The sequence below is a fragment of the Microtus oregoni genome, unplaced genomic scaffold (assembly GCF_018167655.1).
Source record: "Microtus oregoni isolate MIOR12 unplaced genomic scaffold, Mior012 000052F_ref0000163, whole genome shotgun sequence".
Taxonomy (NCBI): Eukaryota; Metazoa; Chordata; class Mammalia; order Rodentia; family Cricetidae; genus Microtus; species Microtus oregoni.
The window spans coordinates 1,706,658-1,725,959 of record NW_024543828.1 but is presented as its reverse complement, the minus strand read 5'-3'; the positions used below and the strand labels follow the sequence as shown (position 1 = coordinate 1,725,959).

The following is a 19,302-nucleotide window of genomic DNA, read 5'->3' as shown; positions in this document are numbered from 1 at the left end:
ATGATCAAGATTAATGGAGCTCTCTGAGTTCACTTTGCTATGGTTCAAGGCCCTCAATAATCAACACATTTCAGGAATGCACCAAACAGACTTGAGAAAGCAATATACTAGAGACTTTGATTTGTTAAATAACACCCCTCCCTTGCCCTCTGCTTCTAAGCTTACTCCCTAGAGTATTACAGGCAGGGAAGACCTATCTATTGGGAAAAACCCCTAACACTTTTCCAGGATAGAATTCTGGCTAGTCCAAAAAGAACCTTTCTTTTAAGGGTTGTGGGAAACTAGACACTGCAACTTTTATTTAGTATTGTCAGCATTTATTTGGAGCAAATTCAGCTCCAGGAGCTGGACAGTTGAAAGCAGGAGGATTTCCACCAATTGCTCCAATTCCTTCCATTGTAGCAGCTTGGCCGAAACGTTCAGTTGTTGGTGGGGTCAATCCCAAATTTCCATCTGGCATCATAGTGGCAGGTCCTGGAGGAGCTGGGGTACCAGTTGGCACAGGAGCAGGGGGCATGGCACCTCTATTGTTTATGTCCATAGCACCTCCCATAGCCATTTGGCCCATCCGTATCTCTTGTTCTCTTGCATCAGGGAAGGTTCCCTTGAATCCTTCCTGCTGTTGCCGCATCATTTCTTCTTGTTTCCGCCGGTGTCTGCGTTCCTCCTCCTGCCTGAGCTCTAGCTGCTTTCGTTTCTGAACCTCTTGGTTATGTAGCTCCTACATTCTCTTAAACTATTCTTGACACCTCATCAAATCCTGCTTCATTAGCATAACCTGGTGCTCATGGCGTGCTGCCTCCATCTCCATCTCCAGCTTCTCACGAGCCTCCTTGATGTTGCGGTCCACTTGATCCTGCTATTGCTTCTCCATCTCAATGAGTGCCTTCTAGCGCACGGCATACTCATACTCAAAGGACCCCAGCTGTGCAAATCTGGGTGGCTGTTCTCACCCCTTGTGAAGTTGCTGGTTTTTTATAACCAGCTTCTCTGGAAGTCCCTCATCATCATCTAACTGGTCCATAGGTTCCATAGTCACAGGTCGAAAAAATTTCGTTAGCAAGAAGGAGCCTTCACTGCATCTGTCCAGAGCTTTCCGAGCAGCTGGCTTCCCTGAGAACTCAACAATGCCTTTCCCTGAGGGCCTTCCTTGGTCATCCACAATGACCACAGCCCTCTCCACCTGGCCAAACACAGATAAGGCTTCTTCCAGCAGTTCGTTGGACACATACTGAGGAAGGTTGCAGAATGTAAGGGATGCAATATGATAAGCACAGCACACACGTAGCTGCTTTCCATGGAATGGCATATTATCCAACTCCACTTTGGCAATTTCCGATAGGGTTCATGTTTCCAAGCGAATAAAGCCAAAGCCTTTATCCTTATAAATGAAAACCTCGCCTGTCTTCCCATATTTCTTAAAAAAAGTTTCCTCATTTCCTCCTCAGTAATGTCAGGAGGAAGATTGCCCACAAAGAGACGGCTTGGTTGGGTGAAAGTCTTCTCTCCTGGTTTCCTAAAGTTCTTCAGGTCAATGGTTAAACCTTCATTCTGGCTGCTGGCCTGCTGTCCATTTGCAGGTATTGGTGGGGGTGGTTGCTGCTGCTGCTGCTGCTGCTGATGGTGCTGCTGGTGGTGATGTTGATGGTGCTTCCTTGGAGTATGGTTCTGCTTCTCCAAGTTAAAGGTTTTATTGCTCTGCATGTTTGCACCCTTGACTTCAATTTAAGCACAGCAAAGTGTCTGTCTCCCAATCCTCTCTAACCCCGACTTCCTCTGCCAACAGTTCTTTGCTCAGAGTAACAGCGACGCTGCACGGCCTCCACCATCCCGAGAAAAGAGCGTGCGACAGTCGGAAACGAGCCAACGGAGCTCGGTGCCTCCCAAGGGGGTCCATATTGGATTCCCGATTGGAACAAGTTCTTGAAGTCCATAAAGGTTAAGCAATTACCCAGGATACAAAGAACCAAAAATTCAGCTTACTGGTTAACACTTTCTGTATCATTCAGAAAAACAGATCATCAAGAGTAGAAGAGATTTTCATCAGGCAATCTTAAGCTGTCTTAGTCCCTCTACTATATTGGGATATTTAAGAAATTGTCTTGGTTTTATGAACGATTTAAACTAAGAAAGACAATGTTAGTCTTTTTCAGTAAAGTAAATTTGGTTCTATAGCAATTCAAAAAGAATTTAATTTCAGAAAGAGACTTCTAAATAAATCAGCCACTAGGCCTTGAGATAGCAAATGTGCTTATCATGGTGCCATAAGTACCACCTGTCACAGTCGTATCACAGATGATAGCTATAAAATAAATACCACATGAAATTAAAAAGAGCCATGGAGACAGACTGCATTGCTAAGACCTAATAACTAGTGCTAGTGAAATATTTTGTAGTATAAAGATGAAACTAATAACAGTCATTATGGATCAACACTGTTCCACTAAGGGACTCAGATTCCATTTGCTCTGAGGATTGAAGAGTCTAATTTTATAGTTGGTAATTTTGTAGTTGCACAGGATTCTTTATGAAACTGTGTAGCAAAATTTAGTGTTTATGAATCAAATATTGTATTTATTTGTTTCTCTCTCTTCTAGGGCAAATAAAGTTGCAACTGTTCTTACCAGGGAAGCCAAAGTGAGGGTTTTTAAGTGTGGTTTCTATATTATCTCTTGAAGTTTGACAGTAAATATTCATTAGACATGTCAAACAAATTCATGGCTTGATACCCACAAATAATTCTAATCTCATGTTTCACATTGAAATCTCAGTGGGTTGTAGAGATCTCTTAGAAGTGTAGTGGTGGCTTTTCCAGAGGAACATCTTTGATTCCCTGCACCCACATGGCAACTCAGGGAAATCAGATGACATCTTCTGGCCTTCACTAGACCAACCACACAGTGATGTACAGACATATATACATGCAAACAATCTATACACATATTTTTTTAAAACGGCATGGGGCAACAGAAATATCTATGACTGTTTATGGCACTGAAAGCTTTTCATATAATTACTCTCTGGGCTACTCTTGGCATTGGTACTTTAAGAAAATTTCCTAGGGAATGATATAGTGATTGAGAGCCATTCCTCAGAAAAGCAACTAATATATTTCTGTTGCTGTGCTAAAATCCCATGGCCAAGGAAACTTATAGAAGGAAGAATTTATTTGTGCTTATAATACCAGAGAGATAAGAGTTCATCATGTTTCAGGAGTATAGAGTCATAGACATGACTTTCAGGCATAATGGCAGAAACAGGAAGCTCATATCCTCAACTGTAAGCATGAAAAAGAGAACTGTCAGTATGGTAAAGTTTAAGCATGTAAATCCCATGTCTAGTGAAATGCTTCCTTCAACAAGATCACATTTCCTAAACCTCCACAAACAGTGTTACCAACTGAGGACTAAGTATTCAAATTCTGAATCCTATGGGACATTTCTCATTTAAACTACCTCAAGCTAGATATTTACACTAAGAGACACAAAGCAAAACTTGTGTATAATGGAATTACCTTGCTTTACAACATAGTTCTAGTTTGTATCACAAAATGAAAATACCAGTACTACATTTTCTTGGAGGGTGTCCTCAATTAACTTACAATTTCTCACCTATGTGATAAAAATGATTATAAAATAAGATAAAAGGTGAGGAATTCAGGAGTGTCATAAGTTGATCTCCAAACTGTGAAGAAAGCAAACATTCACCTGAGGCAATTTCATTTCATCTGATTTGCAAGTCAGGAGAACTGCCTTATAGCACTTAGGAGTACAAACACTGTAGGCAAACTGCCCAAATTTTAGTTTACAGCTCAGTCACTAATTATCTCTGTGGATTCTAGTCACTTTCTCAGCTCCTAGGCTTGCTTGTGTTTAAAGCAAGTAATAGTAACAATTTCTAGCAGAAAGGTAATAAACGTGCCTTCTCATAAATATTATTTGAGTTGCTGAGGTGGAGTGGAGACTATAGGTAAAAGGTCCAGTAAGAATGATGGGGTAGTTTATCATTAAAAGAAATCTGTCCTCTAAAATACCCCACCTGGGTGACCTCATTAACTTCAATTAAAATAATTCCTACGGGTACCAGAAGATCCGTCCTGAGGGGTGAGTGTATGCCCGACTGGCCAGGCAGACGCCCCAGAAAGGGAGCACAGGCAGCCTCCAATCCCCTAAACTTTCTGGCCATTCAGTGGGGGCTTCTCCCCAGCTATTGCCTTTCTCTTCTTATCCAATCACAGCTTCCCCCGAGCACCCCTTTCCATCTGTGGGGTCATTCGATCCCCCAACTCAGCCTGCTTTGGGGCTGAGGGTCTGGGGGCAAAGTGGTGAGTGCAATTGCTGCAGGAGTTTCTTGGTTACAGTGAGCCTGCACCCAGCAAGGCCGCCATTTTATCTGCAAAGTCCCTGGCCAGCAAGTGGCCCTGCTCCTGTACCAGAAGTTCCATCCTGAGGGGAAAGTGAGTGCCTGACCGGCCAGCTGGAAGTCCTGGGAATGGAGCACAGGCATCCTCCAATCCCTTAAACTTCCTGACCATTCAGAGGGGCATCTCCCTGGCTACTGCATTTCTCTACATATCCCATGCCAGCTTGACCCCCAAGAACTTCTTTCCATCTGCAGGGTCCTTAGATCCACCAACACAGCCTACTTCAGGATGGAGAGGATCTGAGAGACATCTCCAGTACAGAGGGGACCTAAGAGAGTGCAGACCAAGAAAAACCCCCAAGTACACAGGTAGCCACAGCAAAGATCAGACCAAGCCACCAAGACTCTCCTAACAACATTTGAAGGAAGAGATGGGCAGGCCCCAATGCAAAAATTCCTCCAACAATATGAAAAGCAACATGATAACACCAGAATCCAGCGAACATACAACAGGAAGACTTGAACACCCTAATCCAGAAGAAGTAGAAGAAACAGACTTTAAATGTAACATTATGAAAATATTAGACACCATTAAACAGGATGTAAAAAACTCCTTTAATGAAATGGATGAGAAGACTAACAAAAAGTTAGAAGAAATGAATAAATCCCTAAAAAAAAAAGAAAAAGCAACCAAACAGGTAATGGAAACAGTTCAAGACTTGAAAACTGGAATGGAAGCATTGGAGAAAACACAAACTGAGAGAAGGTAGGATATGGAAAATCTGGGTAAACAAACAGAAACTACAGAGACAAGTATAAACAACAGAATACAAGAGATAAAAGAAAGAATTTCAGACACTGAAGATACTATAGAGGAAATAAATGCACTGATCAAGGAAAACAGCAAATCCAACAATTTTTTTTAATACAAAACATCCAGGAAATCTGGGACACCATGAAAAGACCAAACCTAAGAATAATGATAGAAGAAGGATAAGAATTACAGCTCAGAGACCCAGAAAATATATTCAATGAAATTATAGAAGAAAACTTTCCAAACCTAAAGAAGGATTTTCCTATGAAGGTACAAGAAACATTCAGAACACCAAATAGACTGGATCAAAAGAAAATCCCCTTTCCATATAATAATCAAAACACAAAACATACAGATTATATTAAGAGCTGAAAAGGAAAAAGGTCAAGTAACATATAAAGGTAAACCTATCAGAATTACACCTGACTTCTCTATGTAAACCATGAAAACCAGAAGGTCTTCGATAGATATGCTGCAGAAACTAAAAGACCATGGATGTAAGCCCAGACTACTATACCCAGCAAAGCTTTCTTTCACCATCAATGGAGAAAACAAGGTATTCCAGGATAAAAACAAATTTAAACAATATGTAGCCAAAACCCCAGCCTGACAGAAAGTAATAGAATGAAAATCACAAGCCAAGGAACCCAACAACACCCACAATAACCCAGACATCTAACAACCATTCACTAGCACAAATCAAAGAAGGGAAACACACAACTCTGCCACTAAAAAAATAATAAACTTGTGTAGTAATAGGAGCAGCGGGGCTGTATCCCCAGCACCCAGCTGCCCGCATGGCTAGCTTATGCCCCGAAATAATTACATGGAAACTGTATTCTTTTAAACACTGCCTGGCCCATTTGTTCCAGCCTCTTATTGGCTAGCTCTTACATATTAATCTAACCCATTTCTAATATTCTGTGTAGCACCACGAGCTGGCTTACCAGGAAATATCTTAACCTGCATCTCTCTGGAGTGGGAGAATCATGGCAAATGACTGACTCAGCTTCTTTCTCCCAGCATTCTGTTCTGTCTACTCCGCCTACCTAATTTTCTGTCCTATTAAAGGGCTAAAGCAGTTTATTTATTTAACCAATGAAATCAACACAAAACAGAAGACTCCCACATAAAACTTGAGTTAACAACTACTGGTCATTAATATCACTTAACATCAATGGACTCAATTCGGCTATAAAAAGGCACAAGTTAAGAGAATGGATACCATAACAGGATCCAACATTCTGCTGTTTAAAAGAAACATACATCAACCAGAAAGACAGACATTACATCAGAGTAAAGAGTTGGTAAAAGATTTTTCTATCAAATGGACCCAAGAAACAAGTGGGTGTGGCTATACTAATATCTAACAAAATTGACTTCAAACTAAAATCAATCAGAAGAGATGGAGAAGGACACTTTATACTCATAACAGGAACAATTCATCAGGATGAAATCTCAATCCTGAATATCTATGCCCCTAATATAAAAGCACCCACATATGTTAAACTAACATTACTAGAACTCAAAGCACACATCAAACCCCACACACTAATAGTAGGAGACTTCAACACTCCTCTCTCACCAATGGACAGGTCAATCAGACAGAAACCTAACAGGGAATAAGAGAATTAACAGAGGTAATAAATCAAATGGACTTAACAGACATCTAAAGAACATTCCAACTAAATAGGAAAGATTATACCTTCTTCTCAGCATCTCATAGAACTTTCTCAAAAATATACCACATACTTGGTAACAAATCAAGCCTCCACAGATACAAACAAATCTTAGTAACCACCTGTGTCTTATCAGATCACCATAGAATAAAGCTAGAATTTAACAACAATTTTACCACCAGAAAGCCTACAAACTGATGGAATCTGAGCAGTCAACTGGGAAGAATGAAGAAAGAAACTAAAGTCTTCATTGAATTCAACAAAAATACACAACATACCAAAACCTACGGGATACTATGAAAGCAGTGTTAAGAGGAAAGTTCATATACCTACGTGCCCACGTTAAAAAAAAAACAAAACAAAGAAAGCTCACATTAGAGACTTAAGAACACAGCTGAAAGTTCTAGAGAGCAAAAAAGTACACTCACCCAGGAGGAGTAGAAGACTGGAAATAATCAAACTGAGTCCAGAAATCAACAAAATACAAACACAGAAGATGATTCAAAGAATCAATGAAACAAAGAGCAGTTTTATTGAGAAAATCAACAAGATTGATAAGCCCCTATCCAAATGAATCAAAAGGCAGAGAGAGAAAACACACAAATTAACAAGATCAGAAAAGAAAAGGGAGACATAACAACAAACACTGAGAAAATTCAGAGAATCATTAGGTTTTATTACAAAAGCTTGTATGCCACAAAGTTGGAAAATGTAAAAGAAATGGACTTGTTTTTAGATAAGTACCATTTACCAAAATTAAATCAAGACCAGGTGAAAAATTTAAATAGACCTATAAGTCGTGAGGAAATAGAAGAGGTCATAAAAAACCTCACACCCCAAAAAAAGCCCAGGATGTGATGGTTTTAATGAAGAATTTTATCAGAACTTTCAAGAAGAGCTGATACCTATATTTCTTAATATGTTTCACATGATAGAAACAGAAGAGTCATTGCCAAATTCTTTTTATGAATCTATAGTTACCCTGATACCAAAACCACACAAAGACTCAACCAAGAAAGAGAATTACAGACCAGTCTCACTCATGAACATCAATGCAAAAATTCTCAATAAAATACTAGCAAACTGAATACAAGAATACATTAAAAAATTATCCATTACAATCAAGTATGCTTCATTCTAGAGATGCAGGGCTGGTTCAACATATGAAAATCTATCAATGTAATTCATCATATAAATAAACTGAAAGAAAAAATCATATGATCATTTCATTAGATGCTGAAAAAACATTTGACAAACTTTACTGCCCCTTTATGATAAAGGTCTTGGAGAGTGTAGTGATACAAGGACCATGTCTAAGTATAATAAAAACAATATACAGCAAACCAACAGCAAATATCAAATTAAATGGAGAGAAACTCAAAGACATTCCACTAAAATTGGGAACAAGACATGGCTTTCTACTCTCACCATATCTCTTCAACATAGTGCTTGATGTTGCAGCAATAGAAATAAGACAACATAAGGAGAGCAAGGTGATTTGAATCAGAAAGGAAGAAGTCAACTTTCATTATTTCAGATGATATGATAATGTACATCAGTGACCCCAAAAACTCTACCAAAGAATTCCTACAGCTGATAAACACTTTTATTAATGTGGTAGGATAGAAGATCAGCTCAAAAAAAATTAGTAGCACTTCTATACACAAAGAACAAAGAAGCAGAGAGGGAAATGAGAGAAACTTCACCATTTACAATAGCCACAAATAGCATAAAGTATCTTGGGGTAACTCTAACGAAGGAAGTGAAAGACCTATTTAACAAGAACTTTAAGGCTTTCAAGAAAGAAGTTGAAGAAGATACCAGAAAATGGAAGGATCTCCCATGATCTTGGATAGGTAGGATCAACATAGTAAAAGTGGCAATTGTACCAAAGGCAATCTATAAATTCGGCACAATCCCCATCAAAATCCCAAGAAAATTCTTCACAGACATTGAGAGAACAATAATCAAAATATTTGGAAAAATAAAAAACCTAGGATAGCCAAAACAATCCTAACAATAACGGAACTACTGGAGGCATTATCACACCTGACTTCAAACTCTATTACAGAGCTACAGTAATGAAAACAACTTGGTATTGACATAAAAACAGAGACATCGAGCAATGGAATCAAATTGAAGACCCAGATATTAACCCACAAACCTATAAACAAATGATTTTCAACAAAGGAACTAAAAGTATATAATGGAAGAAAGAAATCATCTTCTACAAATGGTACTGGCATAACTGGATGTCAACCTGTAGAATAAAGAAAATAGAACCATATCTATCACCATGCACAAAACTCAAGTCCAGATGTATTAAAGACCTCAATATAAATTTGACCACACTGAACCTGAAAAATAGAAAGTGGGAAGTAGACTGCAACATTTGGGCACAGGACACCACTTCCTACATATAACCCCAGTATCGCAGACAATAAGAACAACAATGAATAAATGGGACCTCCCGAAACTGAGAAGTTTCTGTAAAGCAAAGGACATTCTCATTAAGACAAAAAGGCATCCTACTGAATGGGAGAAGATTGTCATCAATCCTATATCAGACAAAAGTCTGACCTCCAAGATATATAAAGAACTCAAGAAACTACACATTACAATTCTAAATAACCCAATTAAAATGGGGTACTAAACTGAACAGAGAATTCTCAACAGAAGTTCAAATAGCCAAAAGACACTTAAGGTCATGTTCAACCTCCTAAGCAATCAGGGAAATACAAATCAAAACAATTTTGAGATACCATCTTACACCTGTCAAAATGGCTAAAATCAAAAACACCAATGATAGCCTATGCTAGAGAGAATGTGGAATAAGGAGAACACTCATCGATTGCTGGTAGGAATGTAAACTTGTGCAACCATTTTGGAAATCAGTGTGTTGGTTTCTCATAAAATTGGGAATCAGCCTACCTCATTATCCAGCAATACCACTCTTGGCAATGTACCCAAGAAATACCCAATCACTACAAAAGCATTTGTTCAACTATGTTCATAGCAGCATTATTTGTAATAGCCAGAACCTGGAAACAACCTAGAGTCCCCTCAATGGAAGAATAGATGAAGAGATAAAGAAAGCGTGGAATATATACACATTAGAGTACTACTCAGCAGTAAAAAACAATGACATCTTGAATTTTGCATGCAAATGGATGGAAATAGAAAACACTATCCTGAGTGAGATAACCCAGACCCAAAAAGATGAATATGGTATGTACTCACTTATTAGTGAACTCTAGCCATAGACAAATGACATTAAGACTATAGTTTACAAGTCTAGAGAAGTCCAATAACAAGGTGAACCCAAAGAAAAACATGTATAGATCATCCTGGAAATTGGAAGCAAACAAGATCACAGGGCAAAAGTTGGGTGTAACATGAGCGGCCTGGCTTGGTTGTTGGGGTTTCTGTCCTACCCAGTACCCCACAACTGTTTATCCCCAAAGAAAATCACACATAGTTCTCCATAAATTATAAGATGATTGGCCCATTAGCTCTAGCCTCTCACTCGCTAACTATCACATCTTGATTAACCCATTTTTCTGATCTATGTTAGCCATGTGTCTCAGTACGTTTTTTCAGTGGTGCAGATCACATCCTGCTGCTTCAGTGGTCTGGGTAGGAGTGGGAGGAATCAACTTCCTCCTCAGATTTCTCCTGTCCTCATTACATCATTTCTACTTTCTGTCTTGTTTTCCCACCTATACTTCCTGCAAGGCCAAGCAGCGTTTATTTAAAACATGATTGACAGATTACAGACAATTCTGCACCACTTCCCCCACTTTAAAAAAAAAAAAAAACAAAGGAAAACTATCCATAGTCTATTTTTTGGGGGAATGTGGGCATAGTATTCCAGGATACTTCCAGTTGGTTGGGGGCACTGATAATCTTTTGGAGACCTAAAGAAAATTTAGAGTTATGATCAAGTCCTGACTAAAGTATCCTGTGAGTCTCGATCATCTCAGGCAGCAGTCTTGAACCTGTTCTGGATGAAGATCTCAGAGATCTGGGCCATGTATTCCTGCCAGAGACTTCTCCGGTGGTCTTCCTTGATCAAACTGGATTTTTATTATCTCAGAATGAATCCACAGTCTCTCATTTTCTTTGGAAACCAAGAGCAAATCTTCTTCTCCAAAGTAACATACCTTTTGACTTCAATTTTGAAGCCAAGGTATTTTCAAAATACCTATCTTGGATTAATTTTACAGCATTTATAAGCAAACATCTTTTAGCAGCTGTTGCTCCTTCCTCAGCATTCAAACAGTTTAAAGAGATCATAATAACATACAGGATCAAGATTCTCTGTGTATTTTCCATCTTTACGTGGCTTTATTTTAACCTCTATTTCTTTTATTTTTACTTTTAACTTTTGGCTTTTTTTTATTGCGAAAAGAAGAAAAAAAACATAAACAAAAAACAAGTTTCCACCTCCTCCCAGCCTCCCATTTCCCTTCCCCTCCTCCCACCCTTCTCCCCCTCCTCCCACCCTTCTACCCCTCCTCCCACCCTTCTCCCCCCCCTACTCCTCTCCCCCTCCCTCTCCAGTCCACAGAGCAGTCCGGGTTCCCTGCCCTGTGGTAAGTCCTAGGTACTCTCCGTCCATATCTAGGAAGGTGAACATCCAAACTGGCTAGGCTCCCACAAAGCCAGCACATTAAGTAGGATCAAAACCCCCTGCCATTGTCCTTGGTGTCTCATCAGCCCTCATTGTTCGCCATGTTCAGAGAGTCCGGTTTTATCCCAAACACTATCCTGAGTGAGGTGTCCCAGACCCAAAAAGATGAATATGGGATGTACTCACTCATAATTGGTTTCTAGCCATAAATAAGGACCACGGAGTCTACAATAGGTGAACCTAAAGAAGCTAAGGAAGAAGGTGAACCGAAGGAGAAACATATAGTTGTCCTCTTCGCTAAGGGAAGTAGACCAAATTTCCGGGGAGAAAATGGGATCTTGGGGGGGGGTGGGATGGGGGTAAGGGGAGATGGGGAGAGAAAAGGTAGAAGGGAAGGAGGGGGGACCTGGGAAACGGGAGAATTGGGATAAAGGAAAGGTGGATAGGGGAGCACGGAACCACAATTCTTAGTTAAGGGAGCCACTTTAGGGTGGGCAAGCGACTTGACCCTAGAGGGGCTCCCTAGTGCCCAAGATGAGGTTCCCAGTTAGTTCCTTGGGCAGCTGAGGATTGGGAACCTGAAATGACCCTATCCTAGAGCAATACTGACGAATATCTTGCATATCATCATAGGATCTTCATCTGGTGATGGATAGAGATCGAGTCAGTGACCCACACAGGAGCACTGGACTGAGCTCCCAAGGTCCCAAGGAGGAGCAGAAGGAGGGAGAACATGAGCAAAGAATTCGGGACCACGAGGCGTGCATCCACCCACTGAGACAGAGGAGCTGATCTACAGGGAGCTCACCAAGGCCAGCTGGACTGTGACCGAAAACTTTTGGCTTTTTGAGATAGGTTCTTTGTATATATTTGTCCTGGAATTCCCTCTGTAAGCCAGGCTATCCTTGAACTCACAGAGATCCGTCTCTCTCTGCCTCCCAGGCAACTCTCTTTCTTTTTCTTTTTTTTTACTCTGAGAACATTAACCTTTAGCCTGTATATATTTTTAACACACTGTAAACCATTTAGAAGTTTTCTTACTCTTTTAATCTCTCTTTACTGTATATCTCTCTTTTTTTGGCCACATGAGCCTTTAATTTACTAAGCAATCATGGCTGAGTTACTGGCTGGAGCCATGTTTATTGCCACAACTCTATGGTGTTTCAAGGTCCTTGCCAGGAAGCAAGCTGCAACAGTGTATCCATCAGGACGGCCTGCTGGAAAGAGTCAGCGTTTTCCCTGGCAGGAAGGCCCAGAAAGCCCCCATTTTAAACCTGGGCAGCTTTTTTACTGCTACTACTGAAAACCGAAATGTTTTAGTCTAGTTTTTGCCAAGCTTTCTCAGGCTTTCTGTGGATGCAGTTATCTACATTGGCGCCATTCTGTAACATGAGTGGGCTTATTGGTAGATCAGCTTGTTTGTTTTTATTATTTTTTTGTCTTTTTTTTTACTTGTATGGGTGTTTTACCTTCATGTATGCTTGTTCAAGATATATGCATCTGGTAACTGTAGAGACCAAAAAGGGGTGTCAAATTTGGTGGTACTGTAGTTACATATGGCTGTGAGCTGCCATGAATTTATTGAAAGACAAATTTCAAGAACCCCTATGGCCTATGGTACTCAGATTGATTAGATGAGATTCAGGAATAGAAATTCTGTTTCCATTTGACTTGCAGTTGTGTGTTAATTCCATTACACCATGTTGTATTCTATGCTCCAGATGTCATGTCAAGAATTCATGACAAAATTATCTTAGAATACCTAAGTGTTATGAAATTTCTCTAGGAAATACCATGTGTGCTTCACTTGATTTGTAACTCAAGAATTATGACACTCCTTAGTCCAATTATCGTATAAAGGTCTAATATAGGCTTACTCTCTTTTTTTTATAACTGTGTCTCATTCTATCAGGCAATGGAATTAGCCAAGACAGAATCAGAATCTCTGTTTTGCTGATACTTACATGAATCCTTTATTTACCATGATCTCTGGAAATGCATGCATAATTTTAGTATCTTTTCTAGGCAAATAGAAACTAAGAGAGCGGATGTAGCCCCAGCTGTAGCAGAAAGTTCCAATTTACTGCCACTCTGCTGATTATATGCTTGCATATTTCCTAAAATAGTGAAAAGATGTCAAGGCTATAAAACAAATAGAAGACAGACAAGGCTGTTGCTGGGGAGCTTTGCAATCTCACAATGTATAGTGAGGGGAACATTGGGTAGGTGCATTAATGGTGTCATGATATATGAGGTAATCGTGGAATAAAATATGTCTTCTTCCAATTTCCTTGGTTCAAAATGAAGAGAGAAATGTAGACAAGCTACCATAAGCAAGAGCTAGGGATATTCAAATGATCAAAATAGTTGGAAAGTCTGTGCTTATAGCAGCAATGCTTATTTAAAATATTAGCTTATAAGCTTTCAAGAATATCTGAGTTGGTTCTAGTGACAACCATAACATAGTAATTATTGCTATTGTCAACATCAGTTAAAGGACTCACATTCTCACATTGTGGAGATGACTTGGCTAATATTACATGGTTTATCTGTGTCTTTCCACAATATAACACTGCTGAGTTTCTCCTAAATCATGTATTCTTTATGGGATCGGAGAACTGATTAGAAGAGAAGAAAGCAACAGGCTTAAAACTTTCTTTGTGAGCTACATGCCATCCTAGGTGACTTTCATTTTCATTCATTTTAACCCATGACCATTCTATGTAGTCCTTCTGATCGTGCAACTGAGGAGATGTTTAGAATACTAAAACCAGGAAGATATAATCAATTTATATAAGATATTGGGAATTCTACTGAACAGGAACAAATCTGAAGCTTTATAATAACTTAGCTTTCAATCCTTATGGAATGCTTGCACATGCACACAGAAGGATTTTACAAGTATATTTTGAAAATATATCATGTATTAAGGAAATTGCTTGAAATAATGAGTATTTAGAATTGAAAAATATATATTTTATTTTTGAGATTATAGTATAATTGCACATTTCTTCTTTCCTTTCTCTTCCTTTTCCATTCTCCAAACTCCCCAATATACCCCTCCTTGCTCTTTTTCAAATGCATGATCTCGTTTTCCATTAATTGTTATTATATGTGTATATGTATATGCATATACATTACTAAATGTAAAATGAGTCATCTATAAAATGTTACTCTTTAATATGTTTTCAGACTGACCATTCCGAATTGATAACCAATTGGTGTCTTCTTCCCTAGGGAAGACTATTTCCCCTACTCTCAACAACCTTAGTTGCCTATAATTCCTTGTGGGTTTCCTCTATCTACTTTGGCACATCTATTGGTGTCCTTGTTCAGCTCATGCTTAGGCAGTAAAACTTTATTGGTATTATTGATACTATTGGATATTTCTAGAATGTACTACTTCACAGCAATCTCCCTGATCCTTTAGACTAGATTAATTTTAAGGAGAAAATGCCCTGAAAATTATTTAATTAAATCACAAATATTTATATAATATATAATGAAATTTTATTTATTCAAAGTAGTTTTTTTCATACAGTGTGTAGTGATATTTCATTTTTATTTTAATAAATAAAGCTTATATGAAGATCAGAGAGTAAAACAGCCCCACTGGGCCCCCTTATAGACCAGGCAGTAATGACATACACCCTTAAACCCAGAAGCCACAGTAGTTTTCCATAGAAACCGGGAAGTAGTGGTGCATGCCTTTAATCCCAGTCCTAGAGAGGAATATAAGACAGGAGGAAACAGTTGTCAAACAGTCTCTTTCTGAGGATCACTGGAGGCAGAATCGTCATTTCTGAGTGGAAACTAAACTGGGGCTAATGGGAGATATGAATGTTAGCTTTTCTCCTGAATCGAAGTAGCTAGGTTTGGGACCAGCTCTGGCATGTGCTGTGGCTAAAAAGCCTCAGGTAAATGGCCTTTTTTGTGAATTCATAATGTAAACTTTGGGTGACAAATGTAGTACAATTAATAAAAACCCAGAGGCAGATATTGGGGTTCAACCTGAAGGTCAGAAAAGCAAAACAGCCTACCACTGGCTCTTACTTCAACCTCAATCTAAAATAGTGATCCTGCCTCCAGGAATCTTAAGAATGAGACTGTCTAAGAGCTCTCTCCTCCTATTTTATATTCCTCTCTAGGGCTTAGATTAAAGGCTTGCACTGAAGTGGGAGTGCCCTCTGTGTACTTTCATTAACATTAATGAATAAAGAAACTTCCTGGGCCTGTTGATAAGGCAGAACTTGGGTAGGCAGGGAAGACTGAATTAAATGCTGGGAGAAAGAAGGGTGGAGTTAGAGATGCCATGGATCTGCCATCGGAGATAGACATGCTGGAACTTTGCTGGAAGGCCACAACCTCGTGGTGATATACAGATTAATAGAAATGGGTTAAATCAAGATGTAAGAGTTAGCCAATAAGAAGCTAGAGATAATGGGCCAAGCAGTGATTTAATTAACACAGTTTCTGTGTGATTATTTAGGGGATAAAATAGCCTGGTGGCTGGGATGAACAAGCAGGCCCTCCTCTTAAATTGCACCTGCCTGGTTTCTATGGCAAACTAGTGTGGTTCATACGATTAAAGCTGTGTGTCACCACTGCCTGGTCTGTGTGACTGACCAGTGGGGGCTGTTTTATTCTATGACCTTCAGGCAAGCTTTTAAATACAAATAAAATGCCACTACAATATAGCCTGATTATTGTTTACTCCATCAGTTATTCCTCACAGTTTCTCCCTACCTCATCTCCAATCCAGATCTACTTCCTTTCTCTCTTATTAGAAAACAAATTTCTAAAAGATAATAATAAAATATAATAAAATATGTTAAAAGTAAACACATCAGAATAGGATGAAACAAACAAACAGGGCTGGGCGGTGGTGATGCACGCCTTTAATCCCAGCACTCAGGATGCAGATGAAGTCAGTTTTGAAGCCAGCCTAGTCTAAAAGAGCTAGTTCCAGGACAGCTAGAACTGTTACACAGTGAAACTCTGTGTTAAAGAGTCAAGCAACTGACCAACCAACAAATAAAACACAAACACAAGGAAAAGCACCCCAAGTAAAAGACCGGGGAAAAAAAGATAGAGACAGAGAAACACATTTCCACACTCAGAAATTTCATAGAATGTCAAACTGGAAGCCATAATATACACACAAAGGGCATATAGAATACAAAAAAATCAGGGAAAATTAAATAGAAATGGTATAAAAGATAAAATTAAGGAAAAATGATAAAACCTTGATGACACTATGAGACAAGGAACCTCTGAAAAATTGCATTGAGTTTGTTTTTTTTTGTTTTGTTTTGTTTTTGTTTACTTGTTACTGCTGGGTGTGCAGCCTACCTTTAAGACTAGTGTTTGTCTTCCTAGTGAGGCTCCTATGGAAAAAAATAAATTTTTATTTACAAGTAGTTATCAATCCAAGATACCTCTGGCTTTAGGATTTGGGCCTGTGCCCACTACTCTTTTCTGTTCTAGAAATCAATCTGGTGCAGACACATGCATGTCTCCTGTGCATACTGCTTCAGTCTCTGTGAGTTCATATGTGCATTGATGTGGTTGACTTAGAGGACCTTGTTTTCTTAGTGTCCTCTATCCTTGCTCTTACTTCTTTCACAAAGTTCCCAGAACCCCAATTGGAGGGATTTTATAGAGGCATCCCATTTAGCGCTGAGTATTTCAAGATCTCTCTCTGTCACTGCATAATGTCTGACTCTGGGTCTCTATTTGCTCCCATCTGCTGCAGGAGGAAGCTGCTTTGATGATGACTGCCAAGGCACTTGTCTATGATTATAGCAAAATGGGTTATGAGTAATTTTATTATTATGTCTTTTTTTTAATTTATTAGATTTTTAGACCTCAATATAAATCTGACCACAATGAACTTGATAGAAGAGAAAGGGGGAAGTAGTTTTCAATGCATGGACACAGGAGACAACTTCCTAAATATAACCCCAGTAGCACAAATACTGAGAGCAACAATAAATAAATGGGACCTCATGAAACTGAGAAGCTTCTGTAAAGCAAAGGACACAGTCAATAAAACAAAAAGGCAGCCTACTGAATGTGGAAAGATCTTTACCAAGCCCACATCAGACAGAGGACTGATATCCAAAATATATATAGAACTCAAGAAATCAGACATCAAAATTCTAAGTAACTCAATTAAAAAGTGGGGTATAGAACTAAACAGAATTTTCAACAAAATAATCTCAAATGACCAAAAGTATCTTAAGTAAATGTTCAACATCCTTAGCTATCAGGGAAATGCAAATCAAAACTATGAAATACCATCCTAAACCTGTCAGAATGTCTAAGATAAAAAACACCAATGATAGTTTATGCTGGAGAGGATGTGGAGAAAAGGGAACACTCATCCATTGCTGGTGAGAATGCAAACTTGTACAACCACTTTAGAAATCAGTATGGCAGTTTCTCAGAAAAATAGTATGTCCTTTTTTTAAAAAAAACAGTAATATTTTGTTTTTCCCTAGGTCGCTGGGCTATCTAATCTCATGTTGTTGGTCTACTCAGCAGTGTTGGTTATGGCTTACATCTGGTAAAGTGGGTTTTAAGTCAAATCAGAAACCGGTTTATTACATCTACAGACTATATAATGATTTTTAGTTTTAGAATTTAAATTAGAAGAATACAGTGATGACAGAATACAAAAATCAAACTTTGAAAAGATAGGTGACAAAAACAATAAGCTAAACTCAATATATTAAGAGAAGACAAAAAGTCAGATACAGATATATATATATATATATATATATATATATATATATATATATATATAATCAAGATCACCCTATGTAAACCAGGCTGGCTTGATTCTGTTATCCTTCTGTCTCTCCCTCTTGATTGCTATGTCACCATGTTCTGCCAGAAGTACTTTTGTTTCAAAATGGTGGCTTCAAAAGTTGCTAGTTGAATAAAATATAGGAAAATATAAAATATTATGAAACAAATATCAGAAATTATAAAACAAATCTTGAAAAATATTTTACGGAAGTCTGTGGGCGTAGGTGGGAACTAGCTCAGCAGCTGGAGAGTGATTCATTACCAAAACCAGGAATGTATCCAGTGATTAAAAAGGAAGTTGATGGGAAATTTCTGCCATTGAAAGGACTGTTGGTTGTACACTGTAGTGTACAAACAACCTGTGAAGCTGAATTTGGATTGAAAGGTGCTCTTCAAGTAATGGAAGTTCTTTTGAATGTCTCAATAGTCATTGCTGATATTAACCATTATAAACTAAAACATCACAAAAGTGTTTATGTCATGGAATGCTCATTCTGAAATCTTAGACATGGAAGACAAAGTCCAAAAGTGATAACCTTTCACTGGGGCTGTGCATGAATTTAAGTTATGGCTAGTAGTGCTTAACTGCAAATGTTAACCCAGAGGTTCTTTCTTGTCACCCAGAATCTGCAAGAGTTTTAGTAACTTTGACAGAGTAGTCTGGGCATCTAGGGAATTTATAGAAAACTTATTTTCAGAAAAAATTCATGTAAGGGACTGTCAATTCTTATCTAAATTGAACTATTTATAAACTACAAAAGGCATTTACATCTAAGAACGTCTTCAATAACACATTTTGGGGAAATGCTTATGAACAGAAAGAAGTCAGTAGAGCTAGATAAAATGTGAGATATTCATGTGTACAAAAAACAGCAAACTATTTAATAGTATGTTTTTCTTTTCTTTAAATTTATGGGTAACATTGTTAGAGTTCATGAGTTTATGTATAAATTAAGTTCTTGTTTCTTCCTTCAAGGATACATGATTGAGTCCACATGCCT

The 19,302-nt window shown here is 38.5% G+C and overlaps 1 pseudogene; it reads right to left on the bottom strand.

The window, feature by feature from the left end:
- Positions 1-310: 310 nt before the first annotated feature.
- LOC121437454 lies at positions 311-1,719 on the bottom strand (annotated as a pseudogene).
- Positions 1,720-19,302: the final 17,583 nt, after the last annotated feature.